Source organism: Hypanus sabinus, chromosome 10 (genome assembly GCF_030144855.1).
Source record: "Hypanus sabinus isolate sHypSab1 chromosome 10, sHypSab1.hap1, whole genome shotgun sequence".
Classification (NCBI taxonomy): domain Eukaryota; kingdom Metazoa; phylum Chordata; class Chondrichthyes; order Myliobatiformes; family Dasyatidae; genus Hypanus; species Hypanus sabinus.
Window position 1 is genome coordinate 135,691,918 of NC_082715.1, and position 16,978 is coordinate 135,708,895.

Below are 16,978 nucleotides of genomic sequence, written 5' to 3' on the forward strand. Positions count from 1 at the left end.
AGAATGGGAATGGGAAGTAGAATTTAAATGGGTGGCCGCCAGGTGATCCCACTTCTTCTGGCGGACGGAGAGTAGGCGCTCAGTGAAGTGCTCTCCCAATCTACATCAGGTCTCGTCGATATTCAGAAGGCCACACCGGGAGCACCAGATACGGTCGATGACATCGATAGACTCACAGGTAAAGTGTCGCCTCGCTTGGAAGGAAGGACTGTTTAGGGCCCTGAATGGTGGGTGAGAGAGGAAGTCAACGGGTAGGTGTAGCACTTGTTCTACTTGCAAGGAAAAGTGCAGGGGGGAGTTCAGTGGGAGGGGCGAATAGGCAAGAGAGTCGTGTCGGGAGCAATCGCTGTGGAAAGTGGAAAGTGGGGAGGCGGAGAGAAAGAGATGCTTGGTGGTGGAAGTTATAAAGAATTATATGCTGGATGCGGAGGCCAATGGAGTGGTAGGTGATGACAAGAGGAGCTCTATCCCTGGTGGGGTGGCAAATGGATGGAGTGTGGACAGGCGTGCACGAAGAGGAAGAGATGCGAGTGAGGGCAGCTTTGAAGGTGGACACACAAAATGATGAAAGAACTAAGCAGTCGTTTTTTGGGCCGAGACACTTCAACGGGACTGTAAAAAAGATTAGCATTCAGGGTGAGAGGGTGGGGGTTGGAGAGTAGAATAAAATAATAATATATATAAATAGATAAGCAATAAATATCCAAAACGTAAGATGGAGAGTCCTTGAAAGGAAGTTCATATGTTGTTCGAACAGTTCAGTAAATAGGCAGGTGAAGTTGCATGAAGTTCTCCACTCTAGGTAAACAGGCTGTTGGTTAAAGGACTCCTGCACCTTTCGGAACTTTCTGTCATGGCTCTGGCTCCCATTCAAATCTGTATCAACTTTCAGTCAACGGTGTTGAGGCTGACAGAATTGAGTGCTATCATTGTTACAAGTGAATGGCAATTGTTTGTCCTTGTTGCAATGAGCGGCTGGTTCGTTCTGTTGCAATGGGCGACCGGAGGAGCGGCTGGAAGCTGACCCAAGTGCAGAACACAGGCACAGAGACTTGAAACGGAGATGGATTTGGACATGACTTGGACTCGGAACTCGGAGCCTGACTTGGATTCGGAAATCAAACACGGAGTCTGGAACTGGGTCACGGAGCCTGGAACTCGGACGCGGAGATTGGAATTTGGAACACGGAGACAAGAACTTGGAACACTGAGACGACAGCGCCAAACAAAGACATACGATTCATATCTTACTTGGAACTGCGAACGGCAAGCTCTTGACTCGAACCAGGAACAGCGGATGATAGGCTCTCGACTCGACCCATTCTCGGCGGCTCGGAACGAACATATCCGTCCTGCTGTGATGGCGGACCAGCAGCGAGTAGATGTGAGCCAGAGTTTTTATTATGCCGGTTCGAATGAGAATCAGATGCCCCAGTCAAGGAGCCAAGCAAACCACGGGGGAAATGAAATCAACAGAAACAAGGAATAAACGGACCGGACTGTGACAGCCCTAGTCAATCCACGAAGATGCAATTACCAAGAAATCGCACCAACGCCACAACGTCTTCAGGAGGATAAAGAAACCTGGCATACTTCCATCAACCCGTACTAATTTTTACCAAAACATTCTATCTCAATGCATAACGGTTTGGTATGCAAACTGTTCTGCAAAAAAAAAAATGCAGGGTGTTGCGGACATACCTCAGCACATCACAGAATCCAGCCTGCCCTCCGGCCATACTTCTCACTGCCTCTGTAATATAGCCGGCCTATTCAAAAAATTCGACTATCCTCGAATTTTTTTTCCCACTGTTCCATAGTGCAGCAGATATAAAAACTAAAAGTTTGTACCACCAGATACACAGACAGTCTCTGCTCCACGGCAATAAGACCATTCAATAGATCCTTGGTACGCCAAGCTTGACTCCTGACTTCACAATCTATCTGGATATCATCTTGCACTTTGCTATTTTCTGCACTACACCTTTTCTATAGCTGTTACTCATCGTTCTGAATCCAGTCTAATGAGTCACGCTGCCGAGAAACCTACTTATTTAACCCTAGCCTAATGAAAGAACACAATTTACAATGACCAATTAAGCAACAATCCAGTATGTCTTTCGACTGTGGGTGGAACTCGGAGCACAGCAGAGAAAACACTGGGAACGTCCCAAGCTGTATTTTCATCTCACTAACTTCTACGTTATTGTAGTGTCCCTAATGTTTTAACTTGTACTGCCTAAATGCACTGTGTAATGATCTTATCTGTATCAATATTGTGCAAGACATGCATCTCAGTACCTGTGACAATAATAAACCAATTTCAATTCCACTATCATTTGCCCCAGTGCTGCTTTGGATCCCAATCCCTGCCTATCGCATTTAAATCAATGTTGGTAACACTAGCAGCTATACCCGCTAGAATATTAGTCCTATTCCCGTTCTGGTACAAACCTGTCCCTCTTCTACACATCACACCATTTTCAGAAGCAATCTCAATAGTCCAAATATCTGAATCGTACCTGGTGTTGTAACTCCACAGCAATACATTCCGTTGCCATAATCCTCTTATTCTTACGCTCACTTGGAACTACTCACGAAGAATTGCTTTTCAGCCTCTTCCCTATTAACCTTTCATCGACGTCGTCATCATCATCATCATCAGCAGCAGCATCTTCATTGGCGATCACAGAGTCGACTATGGATTTTTCTCCTGCTGGTTTATCTGGTCACTTGTGGGTCCTGAAGAGGTAGATCTGTGATCCAAATTGTCCTGTCGCAGTGCTGGTAGGTGTATGTCATTAAGATGGTGGTGAATGTAACTGGTTGGCCCGAACCCAGCCTCTCCTCACGATGAAGCCATTTAGTCTCAGTGGCACAGTGAAAGTATTATTCCAGTTGTTCAGTCCCCTCATAGACAGTCCTTATAAAGCTTACCCTATCCTCTGCTAATTTCTCCAATCCATTCAAGTTGATGAAGTTTTTCCACAAGTGGGACTTGATATTGTCCTTGAATCGCTTTACCTGCCCTCCAGCAGTGCGTTTTGCATTCTTGAGTTGGCCGAAGAGTTGCTGTTTGGTGTGGCGGCATTAAGGCATACAAATGAGTTGGCCAGCCAGTCGCAATTGGTGTTGAGTCCAATTGCACAATGGAGTTAATGTTACCTTCCTCCGTGATGCTAGTGTCAGTACGCCTGTTCTTCCAGCTAACTCTCAGAATCTTTCGGAGGCATCTTTGATAGTACGTTTCTTGGGGTTTATTGGCCTGCTGTATGTTGCCCATGCCTCCACTCCCGGTACTTTATCTTTATAGTCTAGAACTTGGTGTTGGTCTTGATATTCCGATCTTAAAAAGAAACACTTCCTCAGTCTTCCAGAACCTCCACTGACGCAGCCTATTCTGTGATTTATTTCAAGATCAGTGTTGTCTCTTGAAGAAAGAAAGTTGTCAAGGTATGGGAAAAGATCAGGGTTCGACAGAGGGATGTTTTCAACTTGGATGGTTGGAAGTGTTGGAGCTTCATTTGGAGCAGGTTGGCGCAGGTCTTGGGTTTTGTTGATATTTCGGTCAAGTCACAGGAGCTTGTATGCACTGCCAAAAGCATCTATTATGCAGTGCGGATCCTCCTTAGAGTGAGTTACGATGGCGTTGTCGTCTGCATTTTGGAGCTCCATGATGGAAGTAGTTGACACCTTGCTCTTTTCCTTGAAGATCTTAAGGTTAAAAAGCCCCCATCTGTCCTATGGAGAATTTGAACTCTTTCTGGGAGGTCTTGAGCTGATGAATGTTTACAATGAAAACGGCAAACAGATTTGGGGCAATGATGCGCCCCTGTTTGAACCCGGTCTCAACCTTAAATGATGCTGTTTCAGAGCCACTGTTGCTGATGACTGTTGCACTTATTTCTTTCTGTAAGAGCTGCGGGACATTGAGGTATTTCTCCGGGCACTTAATTTTAGACAGTACCTGGCGAAGAGCAGGATGACTTACAGAGTCAAGTACTTTTGTAAGGGTGCATGAAAGCCATATAAAATGGGAGATTTTGTACCCGGGCCTTCTCCTGGAAATGACAGGCTGTCAGATTTCTTCTTGCTGGACGGAATCTACACTGAGACTCAGGCAGGATATCGCCTACCACAGGAGACAGCCGGTCACATAAACTTCAGGTGAGTACCTTTCCTTTTGAAGAGAGCAGGAAGATGTCTCTATAATTTCAGCAGTCACCTATGTTAACCTTTTTAATATTGCGGTAATCATGGCGCCCCTGAGCACAGCTGGGAACTTCTGATCCCAGTTCTTGACAAGCTGGTCATGATTTAAATAAAATCTGTGCCACCATCCTTGATGATTTCTGCAGTAATTCTATCAGGCCCGGTGATCTTGTTCTTCCTTATTTCTTGCAAGCCCGCTTCACCTCTACTTATTCATGTCATTCTGTGTCTATCTGGGAACTGATTGATGACGTCAATGAACAACAGTGGTGTTATGATTAAGTAGCTCCTGAAAGTAATCTTCCATCGAGAATTGAAGGCATCATTATCTTTTAGCAGCCTTTCTCTATCTTTGGAGAGAAGGGCGTTTAAGCCACGATGGGTTGGGCCATACAGTGCCTTAGTGGCAATAAATAAACCCCTGATATCACCAGAGTCAGCAAGCTGCTGTATTTCTACGACCCTCTCAGTCCACCACTATTTATTTATTTACTTTGCTCTACGTTGGAATAAGGCCTTAGCTTTGCAGTTGGGTTCTCTTTTTGCCTGGCTGTTGCTGTCCTTCTGCCAGGCACAGAAGGCTTTCCTTTTGTTGTTGATTAGCTCATTCTATTTCACTGTCATTTTCATTCAACTAGTCTTTGTGTTTCCTGGTCTTGATATTTTTACAAGTATCAAGGGCGGTGGTCTTCAGAGTGGTCCAATGTCATTCAATGTCCTCCGGACTCTCTTTTGGGGATCTTTCAGAGAGAGTAGTTTGAAGCAATTGTACCTTCACTATGTCTTTAATGGTCTCAGTGTTGAACCTGGGACAGCTCAGCTTCATTTGCACTTCGCCTTTCCACATGATTTTGATGGTTATTTGTGAGTGAATAAGCCGATGGTCTATCCAGCCATCATCAGCTCTGATCATGGCTCTTTTAATTTTTACGTCTTCACGATCCATCTTCCAAACAATGACATAATCTATAAGATGCCAAATCTTTGAAGGGGGATGGATCCACGAAGTTTTCACCTTATGTCACTGGCGGAACAGAGTGTTGGTAAAGGTCATGTAAAGTAAGAGCACTCAAATAGAGTTGCTGTTGCCAACACCTTCCTTCCCAATTGTGCCTTTCCAGGCGCGCTGTCCCTGCGCGCTACCATATAACCATATAACAATCACAGCACGGAAACAGGCCATCTTGGCCCTCCTAGTCCATGCCGAACCCTTAATCTCACCTAGTCCCACCCAGCCCATAACCCTCCACTCCTTTCCTGTCCATATACCTATATACCATTGACGCCTCCAAGAAGAATAACCTTATCTTCCTTGGGAATATCTGATAAGTTGCCTAGGTCGGCGTAGAAGGTCTCCTTAACATTCTCTGGTGAGTCTAGGCTTGGTGCGTAGGTACTCACAGTAATGACCATTTGCTTATTCGTGAGCTTAAGGTGCTTAGTCATGCGGCTTTATTTGATGCCAACTGGCAATCCGAAGCGGTGACTGATGGTGCTCTTCTTTAATGCGAATTCACCTCCGTGGATTTTGTATTCATCTGTCCATTTCCCCTTCCAGAAAAATGCGTATCCACCTACTCCCACATGAGTCGTACTTCTTCAGCCAATCGTGTTTCAGAGAGGGCGACACGGTCAATTTGATATCTTCTCAGCTCTCGTAAGATGATGATAGTGCGATTTACAGGATGATCGCTGGTTTGTCTGTCCATTAGTGGCTGGAGTTTCCAAGCTCCCAAATTCACAGGCTTTTGTTTTAAACTGCAGTGCAGTATTCCTGCTGATCGTGGCAGTCCATGCTAGTGCCTTGTTTCTGACTACAACAATTGTCCTCTCTGTATTCACCTTTTTGAACAGTTTGTGAAGAGTTACTCTGTCAGCAAAGACTCTAACTAATTTGTCAAGATGTGCTACGCAAACATTCTAACTGGCTGCATCACCACCAAGCTTGCTTTCAATTCTCTCTGTCTGTCTGTCTGTCTCTCTCTCTCTCTCTCTCTCTCGCTCTCCGCCCTTCCTCTCTTTCTCTCTCTCTATCTATCTCTTTCTCTCCTGAGTTCCTTTAAAATTTTGTGTATGTTACGTTGGATTTCTGCCATCTCCAGATTGTCTGTAGCGAAAGCTACTTGCTTACCCATATTCTCATGAACTGCCCCGGACTGTACAATTCAATTACATTTCTGGAAGAAAGGAATAAGGCAGTAGAAAGAAAGTTATAGACTAGTTATCGTATCCTTAGCGGTTCGGATGATGTTAGAGTCAATTGTTAAGATGAGGTGTCGGTGTACTTGGTTACACAGGCCAAGATAGTACAAAGTCAGCACGGTTACCTTCAGGGAAAGTCCAGCCTGGCGAACTTGTTGGAATTCCCAGAAGAGATTACAAGCAGATTAGATAAAGGGGATGTAGTAGATGTTGTATATTTGGACTTTCATAAGGCCTTTGACAAGGTTCCTCACATGAGGCTGCTTACCAGTTAAGAGCCCATGGTATTACGGGGAAGTTACTAACGTGGTTAGAACATTGGATGATTGATAGGAGGAAGCGAGTGGTAATAAAAGGATCCTTTTCTGGTTGGCTGCCTGTGACTCGTGGTGTTTCGCAGGGGTCGGTGTTGGGACCATTTCTTTTTATGCTGCAGATAAATGATTTAGATGATAGAATGGATGGCTCTGTTGCCAAGTTTGCAGACACTACGAAGATTGCTGAAGGTCAGGTGGTTTTGAGGAAATAGGTAGGCTACAGAAGGACTTCGACAAATTAGGAAAAATGGGCAAGAAATGTGGCAGGTGAAATACAATTTTGGAAAATGCATGGTCATGCACTTTGGTAGTAGAAGTAAATTTGTGGACTATTTTCTAAACGTGAAATCCGTGAATCTGAGAAACAAAGGGACTTGGGAGTCCATGTGCAGAACACCTTGAAGGTTAACTTGCAGGTTGAGTTGGTGGCGTGGAAGCAAATGCCATGTCAGTATTCATTTCAAGAGGTCTAAAATACAAGAGTAGGGATGTGACGCTGAGTCCTTGTAAGGCACTAGTGAGGCTTCGCATAGAGTATTGTGAACAGCTTTGGGCCTTTCATCTTAGGAAAGATGCACTTCCATCGGTGGGATTCCAGAGGAGGTTCACAAGGATGATTCCAGGAATGAAAGCGCTACCATACGAGGATCGTTTGATGGGATTGGGTCTGTACACGCTGAAATTCAGAAGGATGAGGAAGGATCTCACTGAAACCTATCGAATGTTGAAAGGCTTAGACAGAGTAGCTATGGAAAGGATGTTTCACATGGTGGGAGAGTCTAGGACAAGAGGGCACGGCCAGTTAGTATAGAGGGGCGCCTTTCAAAACCGAGATGCGGAAAAAATACTTTAGCCAAAGGAGTGGAAGTGAATTTATGGAATTTGTTGCCACATGTAGCTGTGGAGACCAGGTGGTTGGGTGTATTTAAGGCAGAGATAGATAAGTTCCTGATTGGACATGGCAACAATGGTTATGGGGAGAATGCTAGGAACTGGGGTTGAGGAGGTGATAGCAAAAAAGGATTGGCTATGATTCAATGGCGGAGCAGACTCAATGGACAGATGGCCTAATTCTGCTCCTATGTCTATTGGTCATACGGCCTAATTTGCAGCATCAATTAACCTACCAGACTGCATATCATGCGATGCATGAGGGAACTGGAGAATCCAGGGAAAACCATGGGGTGACGGGGAAAACATGCAGACCCCTTACAGACATTACCAGAGGCGGGTACTAAACTCGGATGACTGAATCTGTGAGAACCCGTGCACCAGTGTGCCACACATCATTTCATTATTATTGCTAAATAGGGTTAGTAAAGATAGGCTCGAGTTTGTGAGTGGACTCTGTTCTTACCAATGTTCCTGTGATTCGGACAGATAAACAACGATTTTAATTTGCGAAACGAACATCCCCCAATGGACGTTCCCTCTCTAAATTCGAGAGGATCGAGTTTTTATCTGTGGGATAGCAACTCCCTGACATTGTCTGACACTTTAAAGCAACGTATGGCCATTTTTTTCCATAATGAATCCTTAAAATGGATCCTATTGCATCATAAACTTTGAAATTAATGCTTGGTTGCTTCCCTGTTCAGGTAATTGTGACTAATCCACTTATTTACAGTACAAGGGTAATAGTCTCACTGGGGGTTAGTTCCCTATATAAACGTTGGCTTCTCTGAACAGGGATTTATATTTGGTCATTCGGAAGCAGCGAGTCCAGCACACCAGACATTTCTCAGAGCGAATGGGATACCCAGTAATCTTCCAGATCCAGCGCATTTACTACCCTGTTCTTGCGGCCATTGGAGTTATTGGTAAGTCGCTGCTCCGGGAGTGATCGCGGAATCAATGCTTTTTGCTGCTTATCCGCTCGTTTTGAAATGAACATGCTCAGTTTTACCGCTTCAGTCAGGGGGATTATTGTTCAGTGACGTACAGCTCCCAACTCAATTAAACTTTGCTGATTCGTTTTTCGATTTCGCTGGCTGCTGTGGCATCCGAGCTCCGGAGTGGTATAGGGGACCCAGAGGATGATTTCAAAGTAACAGAGCAGTCGTACGTCAGGTCTATTGCGCTCAGACATACATACCGATGGCAAAAAAACCTTGAAACTAGTGTTTTGCATTAGTGGCAGCACGAGACATTGTAGGCATAATAAATATAAATGGACATGGGTTGGTAGCTCAAAGAAACACCTTTATTTGTTTAGAGCAAGATAGGTGGAGAGTCTAGTACTGGTCAGGAATCAGGGTGTCTGCAGAAGGACTTTCATAGATTGGGAAAACGTGCAAATAAGTGGCAGATAGAATATAGTGTAGGGAAGTAGATGATCATACACTTTGATAGAAGCAATAAGAGCGTATACTATATATAAAAAAAAAGAAAATTCAGAAACCAGCTGCTCAAAGAAACTTTGGACTCCTCGTGTAGGATTCCGTAAAAGTTAACTTGCAGGTTGAGTCGATGATAAGGAAGGCAAATGCAAAGACAGCAATCTGTTAGAATACAAAAGCTACCATGCAATGCCGCTGCTTCAGAAGAAATTGGTCAGACCACGCTTCCAATTTGGGCCTTTTTTCGTAAAATGTATATGCTGGCATTGGAGAAGATCCAGAGGAGGTTCAACAAAATGTTCACGGAAATGACAGGGTTAATGTATGAGGTGTGTTTGATTGCTCTGGGCCTGTACTCGCTGGAGTCTAGAAGGAAGAAGGAGACGGACACAGTCTATAGACAGAGGCAATGCAGCCTTGAGGTTATCAATCGTACACGGAGGAAGTGCTTGCTGTCTTGGGGCACGTAATGGAGGTATATCAGCTGGGTCAGACAAGGTGTCCAGTGGACCTTGTGAGAAGCTGGCACAGAAGTTCCCAGAGCCTACTATGAATAGAGTATTTAAAACATCTTTTGGCACGGATGCAGTGCCAGATGATTCAATAATGTTGTTCAAGAAATATTCTGAAAATAAGATGGCAAGTTTTAGGCCAGTGAGCTTTAAGTCAATAGTGAGTAAAGTATTGGAATGTATGCTAAGAAACCAGATACATAATATTTAGGTCGACGTGGTCAGATTAGGGATTATCAACATGTCTTTGTGCGTGCTACGTCGTTTCTAACCAATCTTAGAGTTTTTCGAGGAGGTTATCAGAAATGTTCATGAAGCAAAGACGACGATGGACTTGAGTAAGGCAGTTCACAAATTACCTCATAGGAGGTTACTCAAGAATGTCCAGTGGCTAGGCATTCAGAATGAGGTAGAAAATTGGATGCAGCATTAGATTCATTGGAGAAGCTAGTGAGAGGCAGCTGGTGGCCTTTGGCTATTAAAGTGCCACAGGAACTTAATTTGTGATCTATCAAAGATCTCGAAATTATGTGTTAAATGGGATCAGCAGATTTGTGGAAAACAACAAAGTTGGGGGCGTTGTGGACAATAAAGAAGGCTATCAAAATCCGCACCAGTTGGAATAATGGTAAATGGATGGGAGAATAACCTTCATCAGGGTTTGAGGGCCTTGGACCGAAATAACAATCCTACCGTTTATTTCGCTGTATTGATTTTGCCAGACATGCTGAGTTCTCTCGTATCTTGTGTGCATTACTTTGGCCACAATGTTGTTCCAGCATTTTAATCTACTCCATGTTCGATGTAACCCTACCCTCCCACATTGTTCTCTATTGTTCTTTCATACATTTGAATAAGTTTCTCTTCAATGTCCTTAACGTATCTGTCTCAATAATGACCGCAGGCAGTGCTATCCACATCCTTCCCTCTCTGTGCAAAAATTGCTACCTCTGACATCCCCTACACCATAAAATTATGCTCCCTGGTATAACCCATTTCCATACTGGGAAGGCAAATTCGACTGTCCACTTTATCCATGCCTCTTATCATCTAATACTCTTCCATCAAGTTGCCTCTTGTCATCCTTCCCTCTAAAAAGGATGCCCCTAGCTCGTTTAATCCATCTTTATAACAATATGCCCTCTAATTCAGGAAGCATCTTTGTAAATCTCCTCCGCACCCTTTCTAAAGCTTCTGTCTTTTTCTTATAAAGAGTCGTAAGCAGCTGAACACAGTACACCAGGTGTGGTATAACAGGAGTTCTATAGAGCAGCTGCATTATCTCGTGGCTCTTAAATTCAGTCCCCCAATTACGGAAGACCAATACCAATACACCATACGCCTTCTTACCACCCTATCAACTTGTGTGGCAACTTTGAAGGATCTATGGACGTAGACCCTAAGATCACACCGTTGCTAGGAATTCTGCTATTTCCATAAACTGCCTTTAATTTGGACTTTACACTTTTCTGGATTGAACTCCACCTCCCACTACTCAGTTAAGATGCGTAGCTCTGAATTCTACCACTGTCCCATTGTAACCAAAGAAAACCTTCTACAATATCCACAACAACGACAAGCTTTATGCTTTTTTTAACTTTACAAACGCCATTTCACTTCCTCATTCAGGTTACTATAAGAGCAGCAGTACCAAAACAAATCCTTGTGGAACGCCAGTGATCACCGAGCACCAGCAGGATACGTTCAGATGATCATCCGCTGCCTTCTGTAAAGCAGCAATCCAGAATCCACGCAAATATAATTCCCCGGATTCCATGTCTTTTGACGTTCCTAACTGATCGACCTTGAGGAACTTTGATAATTATACACTGAAATCGATATGCAACGCACCCACTGCCTCTACCTTCCTCAAAATGTTTTTTTTTTATCCACGAAGAATTCGATTAAACACATAAGGCAACATCTGGTCCTCAATAATTCATGCTTACTATCCATAATCAGCCTATGCCTCTACAAATGCATGTGAATCCTCTCCCTTAAGAATCTTCTCCAATAGTATGCCCATCGCCAAAGTAAGACTCAGTGGACTATATTTCCCAGTATTATCCCAAACAACCTTCTTGAAATAAGGAATAACAGTCTACACCCTCCAATCTTTTGGTCCTAGTTCCATGGCCAGTGAAGACGCAAAAATCGTCGCCAAATGCGCAGCATTATCTTCTCTTGCTTGCTGTTGTTACCTACGTATATACTGGCTCGGGGATTTATCTATCCTATTTTTACCTATCACCTTTCTTAACGTCGAGATGTTCCGGTATATCAGCTAATTTATTGACGTATTCACATTCACAGAAATCCCATTTAACCAACTGCTCCAGTCTTCAAACTATCACTCTCGCTCCGATTCCCTGGTCAACCTAATTCAAACCCTCCCTAGCACTTCTTGTAATCCTACCCGCAAAGATAGTGCCCAGTCCCCGAATGCAGGTGCATTCCTTTCATTTTGTGCAGGTTATACCTTCCACAGAATTGATTCCAATGATCTACACATCTGATATGTGCCTCTGAACCAATTCTTCAGCCACGCAATCATCTTCCAAGTCATCATATTCTTATCCACTCTAGAGTTTGGCTTATGCAGCAATCCAGATTACTGCGCGTGAGGGCCTGCTTTACAGCTTTCTCCCTAGCTCCCCATATACACTCTCCTAGATTAACAATGTTTCTGGATGACTCTCTTCAAAAGAGATGATCAATTACCTTCTGGTGGACGATAGCCGGTAAATCAGGTGTTCAAATTCCTTATTTCACCTGGTGCCGTGATATCTCACGGGGCTTGGTGTCGACACTGAATCATCACAGCACTAATGTTCCCCCCTTGCATAAGCCACCCTTGCTCTGGACACAGACTGGGGCTGTAAGGGGTGGGGTGGAACATTTACCCTTAGATATAGTTCTGTGTCGAGGTTTCAGACAGCCATTCAGAGTAGCTGGTAAATGAACTAGATTAACGTTCCTGAGGACTTTGCAGATTGAAACTGTGAAAGGACAATGAGGTAATTTTAGTTAGTACGTTTGCAATGTTGATTTCAAGTTGGTAAAACTGATGTTTCTACTGTGAATGCGGCAATTAGATGTTCCTGTTTCATTTTATTTCCTGCAGTAAATCTTGCGGCGATTGTGATCCTGAAACGAGGGAAGTGTGGTCTCTCTGAATGCATCACCTGCTACCTGGTGGCAATGTCTGCAGCCGATCTATTGCTCGTGGTTTTTAACGTTATACTGAACCGAGTAAAGAACCTTTATTTCCCAGTTAGTTTCCTATCCATCACTCCCGTGTGCGCGGCAAAGATGGTTTTGTTTCAAGCAGCTTTGGACTGTTCGGTCTGGTTCACGGTCGCTTTCACCTTTGACCGATATGTGGCAATTTGTTGTCAGAAGCTCAAGGTCAGGTACTGCTCCGAGAAAACAGCGGCTACAGTTTTAGTAACAGTGAGCACCGTCGGCTGCTTAAGATCCATCCCCTGGTACTTTCATTTTGTACCTTCAGTTATCATTGACAACGTTCCGTGGTATTGCGTCCAATCCCAATATTATTATACATCACCTTTATGGACTGTATACGAGTGGCTTGACAGTTTTCTAACGCCTCTGCTTCCAATTGCATTGATCTTGGTATTTAATGCGTTGACTGTCAGGAGCATTGTTACAGCCAATCGTCTCCGCAAGGGACTCCGCAGCAACAGTATGGGAGAGAACCGCGCTGACCCAGAGACGGAGAACAGGAGGAAATCCATCGTTTTACTCTTTGCTTTGTCTGCCAATTTTATACTGATGTGGATTACATATGTTGTACATTCATTAAACTGGCTAGTTGTCAACTATAATTACACAGACCGATACCTGAGCAATCCCAAATATCTTGTTCAAGAATCTGGATTCATGCTAAGGCTTCTCGGTTCTTGTACCAACACGTGTATTTATGTTCTAACTCAGCGTAAATTCAGAGATGAGCTAAAAAATGGGGTTAAATATCCGTTCATTCAAATTGTTAACTTACTTAAAAAGTGATATAAAAGCGACCCTAAACCAGAAGTTGAGATGTTCATTTCACTTATTTTTATTTGCGTGTCCATTCTCACCAGTGTTCTTTGTTGCATGGTGAGTCTCTACCTGCCCAGCTATTAATTGCCAAATCATTTTGTTTCGGAAACAGGCCACTTACAATAGCTCACGACCAACCCTCGTGGCATATCTTCCATCTGTCCTCTACAAAGGCAGCCTGTTCCCATTCACAAATTATCTGGGGCCCTATTCATAAGACAATTAGTCATATGAGAAGAATTAGGCTAGTTGGCCCATCAATCCAAATCATGCGCTAGTCTCGACACCATCATCATCATCATCATCATCAACATCCTCAACCTCTTAAGTCCTATGGCGATGGGCGAGCAACGAAGCAGCAGGTGTGGATACATTGGCAGCTGTAGTCACGGACCTGCGCACAGGCGGCTCAGTTCAATTGGTCGTTTTTTTGCTGACCGAAGCAGCAGTGAATCTCTGCGTCTACCTGAGCGACTGAGCAGCCCTCTTTAGGGGAGCACAGCTCACCTCCGTAGTATGAGGAAGGGACTAGAAAAGGTGCCCTAGACATTGCCTGTTTCATTACACCCTGTCCAGTTTACCGCGGCTGGCGTGGATCCTATCTTGGCGGTCGAAGAAATACAACAAACCGCAAGGTGATACCTCTCACCTTTGGCACTTGGAACGTGCGCACGCTATTGTGCAACCCCACAGCAAACAGTCCCAGATAGAAGAACAGCCTTAGTTGCCAGAGAGGTTGCAAGATACAACGAAGGTCAGCTGACTGAAAGTGACAAGCTGATCTTGCTCGGCGACTTCAATGCAAGAATAGGGCGCGATTTTGCAGATTGGCAGGGAGTCGTTCGGAGACATAGAGTGGGCAAATGTAACTGTAACAGCCTACTCCTACTGAAGACCTGTACAGCACACGACCTTCAAACCACCAATACAACTTTCGGTCTGCCAAGCCATAACAAGACCTCCTAGATGCAGCCCCGCTCTTATCACTGGCATCTTATCGACTATGTCATTGTCAGGAGAAAAGACAGGCAGGATGTCAGAGTGACCAAGGCCATGTGTGGTGCTGACTGCCGGACAGATCACAGGCTCATCGCCTTCAAAATGAAGCTCTGCATCAGACTCAAGATGCGACCACATGGAAGCAAGGCTATGAAAAGAATCAATGTGGCCAGGCTGAAGAAGCCCAGCATAGCTTTAGCGCTGGCTGAGGATTCAGTAACCAAGCTTGCTGACCTACTGCTTGCAGGCAGCGCTGTGGATGACTGGGAAAGCTTCAGGGATGTTGTCCATTCAGCTGCACTGTAGATGATAGGGCTCTCTACCCGCAAGAAGCATGACTGGTTCGATGCGAATGATGAGGAGATACAGACTCTACTTGTTGAACAGCACTGCCTTCATCGTGCCCATCATCAGCTGCCAAGAAAAACGCCTTTACCAGTGCTCGCAGAATAGTCCAGAATAAACTGAGTAAAATGCAAGATGCCTGGCTGAGCGCCAAGGCAGATGAAATACAGGGATACGCTGACAGAAGCGACTTGAAACGATTCTATGAAGCCCTCAACACTCTCTACGAACCTCAGACTCTCGGGAGATCCCACTCCTGTACAGATGCTACAACTCTCATTTCAGAGAAGGCACAGGTCCTGCAGAGATGGGCTGATCATTTTGAAGCCGTCCTCAACTGACTGTCATCTATTAACGATGAGGCGATAGACAGGATTCCCCAGGTCGACATCAACAGCGCCATGGGTGACCCACAGGTAGTATCCGAAGTAACGGAAGCTGTCAGCCAGATATACAGTGGCAAAGCCCCAGGGGCAGACGCCATGCCTGCCGAGATCTACAAAGCCGGCGGTCTTGTACTTATAGAGCAGCTCACCGAGTTGTTACAGTCTTTTTGAAGCAAGGATCCATTTGAAGCAAGGATCCATTCCTCAGGAACTTAAAGATGCATCCATCGTAAACCTTTACCTCGACAAGTATGCGACAACCACCGAGGAATCTCGCCGCACCGCATCGCAGGAAAGATCCTTGCAAGAGTCCTGTTAAATTGTCTGGTCACTCATCTGGAACTGGACCTGCAGACAGAGTCACAGTGAGGCTTTCACAAAGGTCGTGGGACTATTGACATGATGTTTGGTAGAAGTGTCAGGAACAGAATCGCGAACTCTACACAACTTCTGTTGACCTCACGAAAGCCTTCGACACTGTCTGACGACAAGGCCTGCGGAGGATCATGTCAAAGTTCGGCCGCCCCGTCAGTTTCATTCAGATGTTACGTCAGTTCCATGATGGCCAGAGTGATGGACGGCGGAGAATCCTCTGAGGCGTTCCCAGTCACCAATGGCGTCAAATGGCTGTGTATTCGCAACCACACTCTACAGCGTGATATTTACTGCCATGCTGAATGATGCCTTACAGGACAGTGATGCTGGAATCAGCCTAAAGTAGAGAGCGAATGGGAAGATCTTCAACCTAAGGAGACTTCAAGCTATTAACGAAGTGAAGGAGACTGTTCTGAGAGACTTCCTCTTTGCCGATGACTGCGCCCTGTATGCTGGCTCGGAGACGAAGATGCAAGTCAATGTGAACAAATTCTCCACGGCTTGTGACAGCTCTAGGCCCACCATCAACATTACAAAGACCGAAGTCATGCACCGGCCTGCTCCACATGCACCGTACACTGAACCGAAAGTCACAATCAAAGGACAGAAACTACAGGCAGTGGACTAGTTTACTTACCTTGGCAGCACCCTCTCCCAAGCAGTGACTATTGATGCAAAAGTTAACTGCAGAATAGCAAAAGCAAGTTCTGCTTTCGGTAGACTGCGCTCCACTATATGGGAACGTCAAGGAATCAGTTTAGCAACAAAACTGAAGGTCTACACAGCCGGGCTACTCGCTACCCTCCTGTATGCATGGGAAACGTGGACTGTGTATCGAAGGCATGCAAGACAGCTCAATCATTTCCACATGACTTGTCTTCGTAGAATATTAGGCATCAGATGGCAAAACAAAGTACCAGACACTGAAGTTCGCTCTAGAGTAAGTCTGACAGCAGTCCACGCACTGTTGATGAGAGCACAGACCCGGTTGGCAGGGCATGTCATTCGCATGCTGGACGAGCGCATACACAAGCAGTTCCTTTTTGGGGAACTGTCTGCTGGAGGACGCTCGCAGAGAGGGCAGATTAAACGTTAAAAAAGCAGACTAAAGGCCTCCCTGAAGTCGTTTGACAGAGACACGACCTCTTGGGAAATGCTGGCACAAAACAGCCCTACCTTGCGCGGCCTCGTCCTCAAGGGCTGTCCAACTCACTAATCAAGGCGCG